The sequence below is a fragment of the Salmo salar genome, chromosome ssa11 (assembly GCF_905237065.1).
Source record: "Salmo salar chromosome ssa11, Ssal_v3.1, whole genome shotgun sequence".
NCBI lineage: Eukaryota > Metazoa > Chordata > Actinopteri > Salmoniformes > Salmonidae > Salmo > Salmo salar.
In genome coordinates, this window is record NC_059452.1 from 82,867,999 (window position 1) to 82,887,598 (window position 19,600).

A 19,600-nucleotide genomic window follows, 5' to 3' on the forward strand; every position below is an offset into this window, starting at 1 on the left:
TGCACTGAGGTTTTGACGAAGGTCTCGAATTAATGATTGAAGGAATTAGTCATCACGCCATATGCAAACGACTGCATCGCATTTATATTTCAAATGCACTGAGGTTTTGACGAACGTCTCGAATTAATGATTGAAGGGATTTGTCTGTTGTGCAAAGTAAGCCTAAATAGAAGCCAAATCTGGGAAACGACCGATAACACTGATTTGTATAATGCATAGGCATAGTTTTGGTGGCTGGTGATTTCATGTGTTTTTAAATTAGGGAACACGCAAATGGAGAAAACTGTTGATGGAGTTAGGTTGCCCAAGCCTATGTCATTCAATCATCCTCCAGTTGGGTGGGCACACAACATATTACGAATCACAGTTGGTCTGCTCAATCAACATTTTCCCAATTTCTCTATGGCTCAAAATGGGTGCAACTGATTCATCTATTGAAGTGAAAAGGCATCGACCGAAATGGGCTTAATTCTAACTTGTTAGAATTATGTTCACACAAGTCTGCATGTCCATCAATGCAGTGCCGTTAAAAGCACTGAAGTTAGAATTCGGCATTGAGTCAATACCGAGCAAACAAAGATAGTGGGATTGAGGATTTGGAGAGTATGGAAAATGTAACTCTTTGGCCAGCAGCAACAGAGGACTACATGACTTTCCACAGTAACAGACTGCTATAATGACGCAAAAGATATCCCTGACAATGAGGTTGTTTCACTTAAAGTCTATATACTCAGTTGGCTGTTGGAAGCAGCACTTTCCCAGCTTACAAAGAAAGATGACTGAGTAGCATTGGCTTAGGACAGCGTTTCCCAAACTCGGTCCTTGGGACCCCAAAGGGTGCACATTTTGTTTTTTGCCCTAACACTACACAGCTGATTCAAATGATTAAAGCGTGATGATTAGTTGATTATTTGAATCAGCTGTGTATAGGTCAAAAAACAAAAGGTGCATCCCTTGGGGTTCCGAGGACCGAGTTTGGGAAACTCTGGCTTAGGATCAAACAAGACCTTGAAAATTACCAAGTGTGCATCTCTATCAATCAAACACGATATCATGGCCGTCAGCCATTGCTGATACTGTCATTACCAAGGTAGCCACATCACCAGAAGCACTCACCCTTAAAAAGAGGGTCTATTTTCTGAACTCTAGAAACGGTCTCATTCTAGGAAAGGGAAATTACATCACACTCCTAGAGCAGGACTTCACTCTATTTTATATGTTGGGGAAAAAAATTGTACGGATGTATTCCCTGAGTTCAAATGTCAAAGTCATTGCCTTGGAAAAGTCTCCAGAGTTTTAAAACAGTTTCCACAGTCTCCTCAACACCTCAACCTCCATCTCCCCTCATTCCCCATCCTCCCCCTCACCATCACCCCAAGCACCCCAACGAGGACCATAGGAGAAGCCCCCTGCAATTTGTCCTATATCTAATAGGTACTTTCTACCCGTTAGTGATCACGAGGTGACAGGACTTAGAATTGGAAACTTGCTTCCACTCACGGGGAGACGGAGGAAATACTCTCTATAATTACCGCTAAATCAAGCAGACTCCTCTTGTTTTTCCTCCTCCTCCCTCTACACCTGGCCGCACGTTATTGTGAGGGACAGAGCAGGCGATGTCGAAAACCCGCTGCACCAAGCAATTTTCCCCCCATAGCTGATATTGCAGTTTAGTTGGGTAGATTCAGGACTGCCTGAATGACTTGGTGGCTTTTTTTAAAGTCTTGCTCTCGGTACAAGGCGCTAAAAAGGCAGCTTGACTCTGAGCTGAACAATGGCACCAGATCAACAGCTTATGCATGCAGTCAGTGATGATGATGATGATGATGGTGGGGTGATGAGGAAAAGGATTAAAAATAAGTAGAAGATGATGATGATGACAACGGCAATGATGATGTGATGCTAGCAAATAATTGTATCTAGTTTCAAACCATTGCAGGTTCCTACCCACTGGGCACAGTCGTCAATTCAACGTTTATTCCACTTTCGTTGAACGTAATTTAATTGAAATTAAGTGGAAACAATGTGTGTGCCCAGTTGTTTCTTAGTAACTTTCATCTATCTCATAGCCATCCGTCTTTGAGCCAAACACATCCATACAAAACGACATGATCTATTTTCACGCATTTCAAATCAAATGTTATTTGTCACATACATATGGTTAGCAGATGTTAATCCGAGTGTAGTGAAATGCTTGTGCTTCTAGTTCCGACAGTGCAGTAATATCTAACAAGTAATCTAACAAATTCAAAACAACTACCTTATACACACAAATGTAAAGGAATGTAATAAAAATATGTACATGTGAATATATGGATGAGCAATGGCCGTGTGGCATAGACAAGATGCAATAGATGGTATGAAATACAGTATATACATATGAGATGAGTAATGTAGGATATGTAAACATTATTAAAGTGGCTTTATTTAAAGTGACACCTTTATTAAATCCTTTTCAAATCAAATCAAAGTTTATTTACATTTACATTTAAGTCATTTAGCAGACGCTCTTATCCAGAGCGACTTACAAAATGGTGCATTCACCTTATGATATCCAGTGGAACAACCACTTTACAATAGTGCATCTAAATCTTTTAAGGGGGGGGGGTAGAAGGATTACTTTATCCTATCCTAGGTATTCCTTAAAGAGGTGGGGTTTCAGGTGTCTCCGGAAGGTGGTGATTGACTCCGCTGTCCTGGCGTCGTGAGGGAGCTTGTTCCACCATTGGGGTGCCAGAGCAGCGAACAGTTTTTGCATATTTGTCACATGCGCCGAATACAACACGTGTACAACCTTACAGTGAATACAACCTTACAGTGAAATGCTTACTTACAAGCCCTAACCAACAGTATTTGAGTCTATATGTTGGCAGCAGCCTCTCTATGTTTGTGATGGCTGTTTAACAGTCTGGTGGCCTTGAGATAGAAGCTGTTTTTCAGTCTCTCGGTCCGAGCTTTGATGCACCTGTACTGACCTCGCCTTCTGGATGATAGTGGGGTGAACAGGCAGTGGCTCGGGTGTTTGTTGTCCTTGATGAACTTTTTGGCCTTCCTGTGACATCGGGTGCTGTAGGTGTCCTGGAGGGCAGGTAGTTTGCCCCCGGTGATGCGTTGTGCAGACCGCACTACCCTCTAGAGAGCCTTGCAGTTGAGGGCGGTGCAGTTGTCGTACCAGCCGGTGATACAGCCCGACAGGATGCTCTCGATTGTGCATCTGTAAAAGTTTGTAAGGGTTTTAGGTGACAAGCCACATTTTTTCAGCCTCCTGAGGTTGAAGAGGCACTGTTGCGCCTTCTTCACCACACTGTCTGTGTGGGTGGACCACTTCAGTTTGTCTGTGATGTGTACACCAAGGAACTTAAAACTTTCCACCTTCTCCACTACTGTCCCTTCGATGTGGATAGGGGGGTGCTCCCTCTGCTGTTTCCTGAAGTCCATGATCATCTCCTTTGTTTTGTTGACGTTGAGTGAGAGGTAAGCTGTCTCATTGTTGTTGGTGATCAAGCCCACTACTGTTGTGTTGTCTCCAAACTTGGAGGCGTGCATGGCCATGCAGTCATGGGTGAACAGGGAGTACAGGAGGGGGCTGAGCACGCACCCTTGTGGGGCCCCAGTGCTGAGGATCAGCGAAGTGGAGATGTTGTTTCCTACCTTCACCACCTGGGGGCAGCCGGTCAGAAAGTCCAGGACCCAATTGCACAGGGCGGGATTGAGACCCAGGGCCTTAAGCTTAATGATGAGCTTTGAGGGTACTATGATGTTGAATGCTGAGCTGTAGTCAATGAACAGCATTCTTACATAGGTATTCCTCTTGTCCAGATGGGATAGGGCAGTGTGCAATGTGATGGTGATTGTATTGTCTGTGGACCTGTTGGGGCGGTATGCAAACTGAAGTGGGTTTAGGGTGGCAGGTAAGGTGGAGGTGATATGAACCTTAACTATTCTCTCAAAGCACTTCAGGATGACAGAAGTGAGTGCCAAGGGGCGATAGTCATTTAGTTCAGTTATCTTTGCCTTCTTTTGGTACAGGAACAATGGTGGCCATCTTGAAGCATGTGGGAACAGCAGACTGGGATAGGGAGTGATTGAATATGACCGTAAACACACCAGCCAGCTGGTCTGCTGGGTGAGCAGGCAAAGTCAGGACATTCAGAATTGTAGGGAAAGCCACGTCAGAGATGCTCCCATGTGGCAAATCTGAATCAACATATTGAGTCAGAGTAGCCTAAGTACCTCTATTTCTACATAGTGCACCAATTACATCTAAGCAGACCACCATCCTCAATTCACAACTAAGTTCGTGGTGAGAATATATGAGAAGATGGTCCTGAAGATAGTTTCAAGGAGACCACTGACAGAGCACCGAACAGTGCAGGATGAGTAAATCTCATTAAAGAGAGAACATTTATCTTTGAACCCTTTGAACCCTATCTTTATTTGATCTCAATGAAAAAAACAAATGGCCTTGCCATTTTTTGGGGGGGGTTTCTATCAAAAAACATGGAGGAGAACGTGGGTTTAGACAGGAGCATATCAAACGGGGGGATTAGCATCAAGACAACGCTAATTCTCTAATTCGCCAGAGATAGAAGACAACCGACCGAGGCATAGCGAGAAAGAGAGCGAGAGAGAGAGAGAGAGAGATGCACATGTGGAATTTCTTAGTGAGCTTTTAATTTTCCAGGCAGCCTTGGCAGCCAGCCCCCTCACTGTACTGCACTGACTGGGGACTGACTGGTACCAGCGGTGAGGAGGAGTTGCCAACTGGCAGGATCCCCTCCACCCCACCAGGTTGCCATTGTTTATTAATAATCCCAGCAGCCTCAGCAGGCTACAGTAAGGATGCCCAATAGCACCCGTAGGGGAGTTTCATCTCTTCCCTCTCTTCTTTCTAACCTGTCATCAGGTGAACTGGAGAATAGAGTCCAACCCAACACGTAAGCAACCAGGGTACTGGGCTTCTGCTGTCTGCAGAGGCCTCTGGGCTTTTTCTCAAGATTCAGGGGTTTTGTCCAAATGGTGGAGGCTTTGTTATTTATGGGGGTGTAGTGTGGCCCGAAGGACATCCACTCTGCCCAGAGTGACATTTCACTTCCTTATGTTATAAAATACATTTTACCAAGACTAATAGGATTATTCATGTTCTGAATCTTTCAGTGGGGTCTTTCTCAAACATATCATTATCATTCTATCCAAAAACTGGTATTTCGTAACTTAATACGTCCAATAATAAGCACCAAACTCTTGTTGACAGAGCAGTGCAGCTTTCTCGCTGAAACTTTTGAGGATTTTACATTTTGTGGTCATTGTCTTCCAAGTTGTTTCCCACGTCCCGCAAATAGCTAAATTACCATGACATGAGCTGAATTAAATGTAAAAGGCTTTGAAAATAAATATCTCAGTGCTCCGTTGACATTTACATTTACATTTACTTCATTTAGCAGACGCTCTTATCCAGAGCGACTTACAAATTGGTGCATTCACCTTATGATATCCAGTGGAACAACCACTTCACGGAGATATGCTTGTTTTTGTGAGAAGTCTTTGAAAAAGAACAGGAACTTTGAGAAAATAGATGATGAGTTCAATGGTAAGCCTATCAGATTGCCTTAATAACCTGTTGGGGCTAGGGGCAGTATTTGCACGGCCGGATAAAAAACGTACCCGATTTAATCTGGTTACTACTCCTGCCCAGTAACTAGAATATGCATATAATTGTTTGATTTGGATAGAAAACACCCTAAAGTTTCTAAAACTGTTTGAATGGTGTCTGTGAGTATAACAGAACTAATTTGGCAGGCCAAAACCTGAGAAGATTCCAAACAGGAAGCGCTCTCTCTGACCATTTCATGGCCTTCTTGATCATCTCTAACCAAAACAGGGGATCTCTGGCATGACGTGACATTTTCTAACGCTCCCATAGGCTCTCAGAAGGCGCCAGAAAGCTGAATGGTGGCTTTGCAGGCCCTGGCTGAAAAACATTAGCGCATTTTGTAAGTGGTCGATCTGAGAACAATGAGACTGGGGTGCGCGTGCCCGAGCTGACACCATGTTTACTTTCTCTCTCTTTGAACGAAAACAACCACTCCCGGTCGGAATATTATCACTTTTTTACGAGAAAAATGGCATAAAAATTGATTTTAAACAGCGGTTGACATGCTTCGAAGTACGGTAATGGAATAATTAGACATTTTTGGTCACGAAACGCGTCGGGCGCATCACCCTTATTTACCCTTCGGATAGTGTCTTGAACGCACGAACAAAACGCCGCTATTTGGATATAACTATGGATTATTTGGGACCAAACCAACATTTGTTATTGAAGTAGAAGTCCTTGGAGTGCATTCTGACGAAGAACACCAAAGGTAATCAAACTTTTCTAATAGTAAATCGGAGTTTGGTGAGTACCACACTTTGTGGGTGTCAAAATAGCTAGCCTGTGATGGCTGGGCTATCTACTCAGAATATTGCAAAATGTGCTTTCACCAAAAAGCTATTTTAAAATCGGACATAGCGAGTGCATATAGGAGTTCTGTATCTATAATTCTTAAAATAATTGTTATGTTTTTTGTGAACGTTTATCGTGAGTAATTTAGTAAATTCACCGGAAGTGTTCGGTGGGAATGCTAGTCACATGCTAATGTAAAAGCTGGTTTTTGATATAAATATGAACTTGATTGAACAAAACATGCATGTATTGTATAACATAATGTCCTAGGTGTGTCATCTGATGAAGATCATCAAAGGTTAGTGCTGCATTTAGCTGTGGTTTGGGTTTATGTGACATTATATGCTAGCTTGAAAAATGGGTGTCTGATTATTTCTGGCTGGGTACTCTGCTGACATAATCTAATGTTTTGCTTTCGTTGTAAAGCCTTTTTGAAATCGGACAGTGTGGTTAGATTAACGAGAGTCTTGTCTTTAAAATGGTGTAAAATAGTCATATGTTTGAAGGTATTTGAATATCGCGCCACGGGATTACACTGGTTGTTGAGTAGGTGGGACGCAAGCGTCCCACCTAGCCCATAGAGGTTAATTCTCTCACAGCATCCAGCCTAGCTGGCGTGTTTCTATTTTCCTGATTTTTGACCACTTCTTTTCTCTGGCCTCCTTCTCTGGCCTCCATTGATTTAGTCGCCCTAATTTCGACCATCCTACAAGGGTAAGAACTCTAATATGTTTTTAACAGATTATGACATATTATGATAGAGACATGAGGTTTGGACATTTGGCTTTCTTAGAGGATTACAGTGAGGGGAAAAAAAGTATTTGATCCCCTGCTGATTTTGTACGTTTGCCCACTGACAAAGAACTGAGCAGTCTATAATTTTAATGGTAGGTTTATTTGAACAGTGAGAGACAGAATAACAACAACAAAATCCAGAAAAACGCATGTCAAAAATGTTATAAAATGATTTGCATTTTAATGAGGGAAATAAGTATTTGACCCCTCTGCAAAACATGACTTAGTACTTGGTGGAAAAACCCTTGTTGGCAATCAGAGGTCAGACGTTTCTTGTAGTTGGCCACCAGGTTTGCACACATCTCAGGAGGGATTTTGTCCCACTCCTCTTTGCAGATCTTCTCCAAGTCATTAAGGTTTCGAGGCTGACGTTTGGCATTTCGAACCTTCAGCTCCCTCCACAGATTTTCTATGGGATTAAGGTCTAGAGACTGGCTAGGCCACTCCAGGACCTTAATGTGCTTCTTCTTGAGCCACTCCTTTGTTGCCTTGGCCATGTGTTTTGGGTCATTGTCATGCATGTCATTCAATAACCCATTTTCAATGCCCTGGCTGAGGGAAGGAGGTTCTTACCCAAGATTTGACGGTACATGGCCCCGTCCATTGTCCCTTTGATGCGGTGATGTTGTCCTGTCCCCTTAGCAGAAAAACACACCCAAAGCATAATGTTACCACCTCCATGTTTGATGGTAGGGATGGTGTTCTTGGGGTCATAGGCAGCATTCCTCCTCCTCCAAACACGGCGAGTTGAGTTGATGCCAAAGAGCTCCATTTTGGTCTCATCTGACCACAACACTTTCACCCAGTTGTCCTCTGAATCATTCAGATGTTCATTGGCAAACTTCAGACATGCATGTATATGTGCTTTCTTGAGCAGGGGGACCTTGCGGGCGCTGCAGGATTTCAGTCCTTCACGGCGTAGTGTGTTACCAATTGTTTTCTTGGTGACTATGGTTCCAGCTGCCTTGAGATCATTGACAAGATCCTCCCATTCCTCACCGTTCTCATGATCATTGTAACTCCACGAGGTGAGATCTTGCATGGAGCCCCAGGCCGAGGGAGATTGACAGATATTTTGTGTTTTTTCTATTTGCGAATAATTGCACCAACTGTTGTCACCTTCTCACCAAGCTGCTTGGCGATGGTCTTGTAGCCCATTCCAGCCTTGTGTAGGTCTACAATCTTGTCCCTGACATCCTTGGAGAGCTCTTTGGTCTTGGCCATGGTGGAGAGTTTGGAATCTGATTGATTGATTGATTGCTTCTGTGGACAGGTGTCTTTTATACAGGTAACAGCTGAGATTAGGAGCACTCCCTTTAATTAAGAGTGTGCTCCTAATCTCAGCTCGTTACCTGTATAAAAGACACCTGGGAGCCAGAAATCTTTCTGATTGAGAGGGGGTCAAATACTTATTTCCCTCATTAAAATGCAAATCAATTGATGACAGGAGTTTTTCTGGATTATTTTGTTGTTATTCTGTCTCTCGCTGTTCAAATAAACCTACCATTAAAATGATAGACTGCTCATTTCTTTGTCAGTGGGCAAACGTACAAAATCAGCAGGGGATCAAATACTTTTTTGCCTCACTGTATCTACACAATTAACTTGTTTTTTAGTTTACCATTGATCATAATATGCATTTTTGATTGGCCACCCAACATCCAGGAAAAGCCATAGTTAAATACAGTACTGTTAATGGCTTTGACTGTAAGGATTCCATATCACTATTATTGGTGCCAATCATGATGAATGGCCTATATGGCAAGATTTATGATGATAATAATGTTTTATATTAATGAGAAAATGTATACCTGCATCAATAGGGCCACCCAGCAACATACCAAGATACACTGTCAACTATACATGGTCTCAGGAATGGCAATGCGTTTGTTATTGTGAAGCCATAAAGCCTTCATTCATGACTAATAGCTTTTACAGTGATGGCATAAAAACCAACATGTTGCTTCATATGTATAGCATCTCAATTTGAGCGTGTTTGCTACAGCAGGAAATTTGAATTATTGTGTGGATTATAATGAATTTACATTTTTATAGGGGTTGATAGAAGGAAAATCAAGTCTAAAAGTTCAAAGTGGAAATTAAACTTCAGAAGTCTTTTTAAACTGCAAATACACATAATTGAAAAATGACCTGCATTGCAGGAATGTTCTCTTTCGACAGGGTGATCAAATTAAGATACTACAACTGTAGAATCAGGTCATCAGCTAAATGACATATGGGATAATTATCCAAATTGTCTCTGTCCGTCAGTGATTCATTAAAATGCATAGCAAGAATAACCCGTATTGCACTGTAGTCCTAGATTTGACCAAAGTAATATTTGGATCTTGATAGTGAAACATTTAGCAATCAAATAGTAATACATACATTCTTTCAAACATGTATGCTGCTGTCTAATTTGTTGTCTAAATACAGAAAATGTAGGCTGTAAGATTAAAAAATGTCCTACAAAACAAATACAAATGTGAGAAGACCAGAAACAATAAACAATGTAGACCCAGAGGCAGTAAGATTTACTTTTCATTATTATCTTTTAATTGCATTCTCTCTCCTGAGGCTAATACCGTTTAGATTCAATAATGGCTGCATTATTATGGCATGATGAAAATGCCTTTCAAAAAGACCAGCCTCTCTCCTATTCAAATTTAATCTAATCCATTAGAAGCTAAAAGATAACTATCAAAATATACAAGACAAGAGTAAAAAAAATGATCCCAAACAAAATCTTGCACACAGCAAATTGGCCAGTGTTACCTATCCACTCGGCACACTCTGGTTGTTTCCATGTCATTCAATGAAATTACGTTGAACCATCATGGAATAGACATTGAATTGATGTCTGTTCCCAGTGGATAGTGCAGATTTTTCAGTGCAACATTTATAGTGTTGATTCAAGTGTTAAATGAACTCTGTAGGTGTTAAATTAACACACATTTGTGTTAATAACCAGCGTTATCATTATACCACACCCATCATTATCATATTTCCTAGCATGCTCTATTACGGGTTAAAAAAAAATGTTATCGTTTTTTTAAATATCTGTGTTTGCACGAACATTGATTAATTAATTAATCTTATGCTACTCAAATATAAATAACACATTTTTCTAAAGTAATCCTATCTGTTAATCCTATCTGGATTTATTGCACCTGTTAATTAAATGTCTGTTCCAGTTTGGATGGTTTAGGTAGTCTCATAACGTAGTCTTCCCAACCTGGCAGGCAGGCAGTCATTCTGAATGTAGAGCCCTATAAAATCTGCGATGCAGAGAATGTAGGTGGAATCATGGAATTCAGACATTAAAACAGAATTCAACAAAATTCAATAATGTATTGAACGCTGTAGGAAATCAACTAAAGGTATTGAACCTTTTAGAATATTAATTCACTTGCACAAGATTATCATCAGACATGAGTTTGTCTACCACTTTGTGTGTCACGACTTCCGCCGAAGTTGGTGCCTCTCCTTGTTCGGGCGGCGTTCGGCGGTCATCGTCACCGGCTTTCTAGCTGCCACCGATCCATGTTTCTTTGTCCATTTGTTATGTCTTAATTGTTCACACCTGGTTCCCATTTCGTTATGATTACTTCCCTATTTAAACCCTCTGATATTCAGTATGTGTTGTGCGTTATTGTTCTACTGTTGGTTGTTCGTTGTATGTATAGTTATTGTTTTATCCCTGTGTGGATTTTGTATTATGAACTTTTCATAGAGTAAAATAACGTATGTTTTACTCAGTTCGGTGTCCTGTGACTGACTCTATTTCTCATCTCATATACACTGACATTGTGTAGCCGTTAGCGATGATGCTAATATTGATAACTGTTTTCTGGTAGATGGAAAGGCTTTCCCAAAAACCTTTTCAATTAAATGTTCACAACAATGTATCCTATGCCTACCTGGCAGAATGATGATGATTATTTGCATCAATACAGTGGTGATTAGTTTAGCAAACTCTAAAATCATGTGTGCTACAGAAACACCGCTAACCAAACAAGTTATTTTGCTGGTGTACACTGAATAAACGGTATCAACACGCCCCAAATAAATATTCTTAGATTTTTCCCAGACCTCAACAGTGTTCTCCTGGTGTGGTTTAAGCATTGTTGTGGACTTAGAAGATTGAATTTTGTTGTTTTTTTAATAAAAATAAAAACACTAAAAAATCTAGAAAAACTAAACAGAGAAAAATATATTTTTTTAAATGAATGATAAAATATTCACTTGGTGAAGGCCACAGGATTGAGAATGAATGCAATAACTATGTCTCTGTCACTAACAAATACAGTCATGGTGGTAACTCTACAATTCACTTGAAAAGCAAGGCACTCTGGGAAATATGCAAATAAGGCGTTAAACTAAACTGTGTTAATTTAACACTGAAATTGTGAACCCATTTAGACACTGGATCATTTGCTGTGCACTAAAATCAAGATGATTCAAGCCAAGGTCACGTTCACAAGTTTGTACAGACTACTATGTCTTTCAACAGAAACGTATCTGGTCAATCAATGTTCCTCAGGCTATGTTCTTCGCTCTCCTTAAATGAATGCAAATTTTCCTTGGTCCTGCCTTTGGGTAAAGTTTGGGATTACATTTGTGAATTGATCTATATATGGATTTTTTTTATCCATAAAATGATCAGAATGTAGCTAGGTGGACATGCACCTGTGAATCAACCTCACTTATTTAACACTGACCAAACATTAGACTTTCTTGAAGTAAACATGTTTGTGTTGTCGTTGTTTTCCACCTGGCCTGATTGATGGCTAGGCTGTCATAATTATATGGTTGAAGTTTATTTACTGTTTTCATCTTTGTAGATATTCTGACAGTGAATATTGTATGGGTTTTGTATCATTACACGCTCTTTTTTGTGTATGATATTAGAAATAGTCAAATAAATCTACATTTTACACATTGCTATACACCTACATTCACTTACAGGTTAGAAATAATATTGGTATTTCACAACCACACAGATGTGTCTTCTACAGTGGGGATAGATAATGTCAGTTCAGTTTCATGTCAGTTCAGTTTCACCACCAGTGTATAACATAGCATTAGGGTTCACCCCTGATGAAGGTGCATATACTGTACAGTATACAGTGCCTTCAGAAAGTATTAATCTGTCTTGACTTACTACACCTTTTATTGTGTTACAGCCTGAATTCAAAATGGATTAAATATTTTTTTGTTCATCCATCTACACACAATACCCCATAATGACAAAGTGAAAATATGTTTTTAGAAATGTTTGCAAATTTATTAAAAACAGAAATATCTCATTTACATAAGTATTCACATCAAACCCCTTACAATCACCTTTGGCAGTGATTACATCTGTAAGACTTTCTGGGTTGGTCTCTAAGAGCTTTGCATACCTGGATTGTACAATAGTTGCCCATTGTTCTTTTCAACTCTTCAAGCTCGGTCTAATTGTTAATTGATCATTGCTAGACAACCATTTAAGTCTTGCCATAGATTTTTAAGCAGATTTAAGTTAAAACTGTAATTCGCCCACTCAGGAACATTCAGTCTTCTTGGTAAGCAACTCCAGTGTAGATTTGGCCTCATGTTTTACTGCTGAAAGGAGAATTCACCTCCCAGTGTCTGGTGGAAAGCAGACTGAACCAGGTTTTCTTCTAGGATTTTGCCTGTGCTTAGCTCCATTACGTTCCTTTGTTATCCTGAAAAACTCCCCAGTCCTTAACGATTACAAGCATACCCATAACATGATGCAACCGCAACTATGCTTCAAAATATGGAATGTGGTACTCAGTAATGTGTTGTATTGGATTTGCCCCAAATATAACATTTTGTATTCAGGACAAAAAGTTTATTGATTTTGCAGTATTACTTTAGTGCCTTGTGCAAACAGGATGCATTCCTTTTTTAAATTCCGTACAGGCTTCCTTCTTTTCACTCTGTCAATTATGTTCGTATTGTTGTTGATGAATCCTCAGTGTTCTTCTATCACCTCCATTAACCTGTTGGGTCTAGGGGGCAGCATTTGCACGTCTGGATAAAAAAAATGTACCCGATTTAATCTGGTTACTAATCCTACCCAGTAACTACAATATGCATATACTTATTATATATGGATAGAAAACACTCTAAAGTTTCCAAAACTGTTTGAATGGTGTCTGTGAGTATAACAGAACTCATTTGGCAGGCAAAACCCTGAGACATTTTCTGACAGGAAGTGGATACCTGATGTGTTGTATTGACTTTAAACCTATCCCATTGAAAAACACAGGGGTTTAGGAATATTTTGGCACTTCCTATTGCTTCCACTAGATGTCACCAGCCTTTACAAAGTGTTTTGAGTCTTCTGGAGGGAGATCTGACCGAACAAGAGCCATGGAACGATGATGTCCCATTAGACACCTGGCGCGCTACTTCATGTTGGGTACCCTCGTTCCAATACGTTATAAAAGAGTATGCATTCGTCCACCTTGAATATTATTCATGTTCTGGTTAAAAAAGGCCCTAATGATTTATGCTATACAACGTTTGACATGTTTGAACGAACGGAAATATATTTTTTCCCCTCGTTCATGACGAAAGTCCGGCTGGCTTACATCATGTGCTAACGAGACGGAGATTTTTGGACATAAATGATGAGCTTTTTTGAACAAAACTACATTCGTTATGGACCTGTGATACCTGGAAGTGACATCTGATGAAGAGAATCAAAGGTAATGGATTATTTACATAGTATTTTCGATTTTAGATCTCCCCAACATGACGTCTAGTCTGTATCGCAACGCGTATTTTTCTGGGCACAGTGCTCAGATTATTGCAAAGTGTGATTTCCCAGTAAGGTTATTTTTAAATCTGGCAAGTTGATTGCGTTCAAAAGATGTAAATCTATAATTCTTTAAATGACAATATAATATTTTACCAATGTTTTCTAATTTTAATTATTTAATTTGTGACGCTGACTTGACTGCCGGTTATTGGAGGGAAACGATTTCCTCAACATCAATGCCATAGTAAAACGCTGTTTTTGGATATAAATATCAACTTGATAGAACTAAAAATGCATGCATTGTCTAACATAATGTCCTAGGAGTGTCATCTGATGGAGATTGTAAAAGGTTAGTGTATCATTTTAGCTGGTTTTATGGTTTTGGTGACCCTGTCTTTGACTTGACAAAACATTACACACAACTCTTGTAAATGTACTGTCCTAACATACTCTAAATTTATGCTTTCGCCGTAAAACCTTTTTGAAATCGTAAAACGTGGTTAGATTAAGGAGATGTTTATCTTTCAAATGGTGTAACATAGTTGTATTTTTGAAAAATTTGAATTTTGACATTTATTTGGATTCAAATTTGCCGCTCTTGAAATGCACCTGCTGTTGATGGAGTGCACCACGGGTGGCACGCTAGCGTCCCACCTAGCCCCAAGAGGTTAAACTCTGTAACTGTTTAAAAGTTACTATTGTCATCATGGTGAAATCCCTGAGTGGTTTCCTTTCTCTCTGGCAACTGAGTTAGGAAGGACGCCTGCTTCTTTGTAGTGACTGGGTGCATTGATACACCATCCATGCTCAAAGGTATATTCAGTGTGTGCTTTTCTTTATTTTTACCCATCTGCCAATAGGTGCCATTCTTTGCGAGACATTGGAAAACATCCCTGGTCTTTGTGGTTGAATCTGTGTTTTAAATTCACTGCTCGACTGAGGGACCTTACAGATAATTGTGTGTGTGGGGTACAGAGATGAGGTAGTCATTAAAAAATCAAGTCCATGCAACTTATTATGGGACTTGTTAAGAACATTTTTACTCCTGAACTTATTTAGGCTTGCCTTAACAAAGGGGTTGAATACATATTGACTCAATACATTTCAGCTTTACATTTTAATAATTTGTAAAAAAAAATTGAAAAACATAATTCCACTTTAACATTATGGGGTATTGTGTGTGGGCCAATTTAATCTATTTAAATTCAGGCTGTAACAACAAAATGTAGAGAAAGTCAAGGGATGTGAATACCTCCTCAAGGTACGTATTTGACTGATAAATAATTGATTGAGGTGTCTATATTAATTTTGCAGGCATAAAAAAATGTCTGCCTTGATTGACTCACTGAGAGATTTTTGAGGCTTCCTTCAGCTGTAGGGCACTATCCCTGCTGTGCACGGTAAGCCATGCATACTCATCCCATTAGCTCACTACTGTATTGGAAAGTACATAGAGTAAGTAGGAAATACATATATGTATATGAGTGCATGGTGAGATGCAGTATGCACATCTCACAGTTGCACTCTGGGCAAGTGCATATAGGAACATTTTATATAGGAGTACATAACGAATAGGTACGAGTCGTAGATTTTTTTTGTCTTTAGTTACTGGTCAAGCAATCCCACAGTACCCTCACGTCAACTAACACATCCAGAAACTTCATTTCTGCTTAGGTCTTGTGGTAGCCCCAGAGGAGAAGTACAGGCCAGAGGACAACTGCAGGTCAAATGATTACCACTGCAATTTGGAATGAAGTTCACCGTCCGTTATGTGTTGTTCTGACACATGGCTTGATTTGACCACTGTTGTTTTTCTTCCCATCAAAACAGGTTTTTTATTCCCTCTGGAAGGAAGCCTTTCCGGCCACTCCAGCTGCAACCAGCACACACTGCTAGTCCAGCCAATAGTGGAGACGCCTGATGCCTCTTGGCAATGTGAGACAGTTAGCTCTTCTAGCTCCAGCACTGAGAGGGCTTGTATTTGATATTCTTGTCCATACATAAGGAGAATGGGCCACTGCCTACCTCTCAGTTTATCTATTTAGGGGGAATGTGCAACTATGCTCCCTAATCTGTGTGTGTGTGTGTGTGTGTGTGTGTGTGTGTGTGTGTGTGTGTGTGTGTGTGTGTGTGTGTGTGTGTGTGTGTGTGTGTGTGTGTGTGTGTGTGTGTGTGTGTGTGTAAAAGTGTGTGTAGTCTAGTGTGTAGTCCTTTATTTGCCTTTGTGAATCATGGCAACATGAGGTTGCAATCAATCCATCATTGGAGTGCACAGCAGGAGTCACAAAACATTATGCTGCAGCATGTACTCCCAGGCTTTGAAGGCTTCGTCAACACAGTGTCACCAAGCATGGGACACAGCTGTAGCCTCAAGCTCCTGCAGGCATTTTCTTTTTGGCATATGTGATTGTGAGCCGTTTCTCTTTGAAAATGATTATATGTTGCCATCATATATGAAATCTAAAGGCCATCTGATTGAATTAGCCATGCGACATATTAAAAAAATACTTTGTTTTGTGGCTGTAGCCATTTTTTCATGCATGTTAATCGCAGAATAATGTGATATAACATATTGGCATACTGTCAATATGTATGTGTTAATGCCTTGCCTGAAAAAACAGTTCGTGGAAAGTGTCCATTGTAAAGAGCACTTAAAATGCAGAGTAGAAATGGAATGTCATTCAGAGTGGACTTGAAGAGAGCTATATCGATTGACAACTTTCAACTTGGTGTTGATCACAAAACAGGCCACATGGCAGCATGGATATGATGTCAATAGTGATATTACCAATGACAGTAAATCTGTTCTTGCTGCTGCTGTGGCCTACTTTTATCTTGATCAATGAACATGTTGAAATGACCACTCTACAGTATATGTCGTTATTATGATTTGATTCATATGAAGATGTCAAGAGAAAATGTATCTTAGTTCAATCATTGCTGTACCATGTCTGTTTGAAATTACATTTGTCTGATGTGGAATTAAAATGGGTTCAGGAGAGTAAGACCGAGAGTACATGATGGATCTGTAACTGGAAGGATAACGAACACTATTGGCACATATATAAAGGCACAAAGTAAAGAAGAAGAAGTCCCAGTCGTTAGTTATAAAACCCAGTCGTTAGTTCTAAAAAACGAATTGCCCACTAAAAGTGGAGTTGCATTTCTAATCGTGTATTCATCAGCACCAGTCAATTATCCTGCCTGTAGATGATGATATGACACATGAGCCAAAAGAGCGCGAGCTCCCCCCGCAGTTAGTCGACAGTAGCGCACTCACACAACTTCACTTGAAGGGAAGGAGAGGCAACTTTGGCTCGATGGTGCAACCTCCTAAACATACATATATTTTCTGATCATAACATTTCTGCTCTATTGAATTGATTTGAATAAGCCATTAACATCAGCATCTTTGAATTATTGATCAAGCTGCTCTCCAACATACAGGTCTGTGTTGAAAAGGTAGACTAATGAGGCAACAGTCCTGATATTGTCGCATTTACTATATTGTTACACACATACACACACGCATACACTTGCACGATGGATTCTCTCTAAAACTGTGTTTGAAAGTATTCACGGATAAGATAAAATAAGTGACACACCAATTACTGCATATTAACAACTGAGAGACTAACATGAATGCATTTCACCATTGCATTACACTCCATACAGCAGGTGAAACGGGTAGCCTTCATTCCACACTTCGCTAGAAACAAACTAACGATGCTTGAAATGTGAGCAATTGAAATGCGGCATAAGTCTTGAATTTCAGAAGCGTCGGTATTTAAGTCGTATGTTGTAAAATGAACTGATAGGGACTCACACTGCGCAATCAACTGCAGTAATGTTGATATAATCCCACATGGGAATGGGAATCAACGTTTGAGCTGAACCCCGTTTTTTCTAGTACAAAATACACAAGCATATTATGATGCTGTGCCTGGAACTTCAATGTGCCCTGGTCTGATTCAGACGGTCCATTCATTGAGGCGAGGGTCAGTGTGAAAGAAACTATGCGTGGACAGAAAACTGAATTTTAATCCTTTCTCCCCCTCACTATTACGCTCTTTCATTATTTCGTCCTCCTCTGCAGCCTCGCATTACATACATGCCGTCTCCAGTCATATGCGATGAGAATTCAGCCTATCTATCGCCTACTGCACTGAACCACCAACTCACTTTGCATGTAAATGTAAGGTATTAGGATCTAGCGTTGTTCATATCCACAGTAATGGACATTTAGTGAATGTTACTTGAGATAAATAACAACAACATAGGTTGGACACATGGAAACACAAAACTCAAATAGGCTATATATAAGACAACACGATGCCTGATTTGACAATGATAAAGCAAAGAAAAACGCATCCGTCCAGAAAAGAACACTGTAGCCTATCATGTTGACCATGCAAAATCGCCATAGCTGTCAATAGGCTACAGCATAACCTCTAGCTACTCTAATAACTGGTATAGTGTGTATATAAAATATTAAATTTAACGCAAATGAAGCTACACTTATGCAGGCTTACCTAAAACTGATTCTCCCCTGTGCTCGGAATATGTGGTCCAAGGTGCTTTAGTTTTCTGGACGAAAACTTTTGCTGGAGCATATGTATCCAGTGTGCATGCTGGTAGCTCAATCTTAGATGTTGAATTGTGGATGAGTTGGCGGTCCTTCTCATGCTCAAGAGAGAGAAATCCTTCGGCTCGGCAAGTTGGTAAGCATGAGTACACAGAGAAACAGAGTGACCAAGTCGACCCGTGGGGAAACGGGAGTTCGACAGATAAGAAGAAATATCCCGATGTGTTCTAGGGAGGTTCGGGCGAGCTCGGATCCGTGAAAGTCGTTCGCAGGTGAAGAGGTGGTAGTGAGGATACCAAGGAAGGTAGGCAGAGACTGATCGAGTGCAGTGCAAAAGGAAGCGAAACTAGGGGGAGGTACTAAGAAATACAGTTTTGTATTGTAGAGGACGGCAATACCAGACAGCAGGGGGTGGGACTGAACCACACGAGACGAAGGGGAGAGAAGGAGGGAGGAAAGAAGGGTGGAGGATGAACGATATACCGTGTCGTGACTTTATGTGTTGATAAACAACGATTATAAAGGTTCAACTTTGAAAACCCCCAAAAGAAGACCGCATGACAAACGGTTTTACATTGTGTGACTGTTTCTTGTGTGACTGTTTCAATGGAAACCTAGTAATGTGAAACAGGAATAAAACCCAACTACGCATGTATCTCTCTCTCTCTCTCTCTCTCTCTCTCTCTCTCACACACACACACACGCACACGCACACGCACACACACACTAATGGATTAGGGAGCACACACTTGCCAGATGACGAATAATGGTTGTACACCGTACCCAGAGTGAATGAATAACTAGTGACCTTGTGTGTGGGATTTGTTTGCACAAGCAAGAGAAAATATGTGGAGACGCTGTCCAGTGTCCTGAAAGTGCTCCAGTACAGAGGGCTATGCATGTTGGCTGTCTATGGCCCTGAAAACGCTAAAAAGACGCGATGCGTTCTGCTGGCCACTGTCCATGTCCCTGTTATAGAGGCCTATGCATTGCAGTT

General features: G+C 40.5%; 1 protein-coding gene across 1 annotated transcript in view; it reads right to left on the reverse strand.

Annotated features, from left to right (window-relative positions):
- Window positions 1-18,960, reverse strand: part of LOC106563266 (BMP/retinoic acid-inducible neural-specific protein 1) — a 125,313-nt gene extending 106,353 nt beyond the window's left edge. Inside the window, exon 1 of the mRNA XM_014128697.2 lies at window positions 18,551-18,960. The gene's annotated coding sequence lies outside the window, so the exon portion shown is untranslated. The remainder of the gene's footprint in view (window positions 1-18,550) is intronic.
- Window positions 18,961-19,600: the final 640 nt, after the last annotated feature.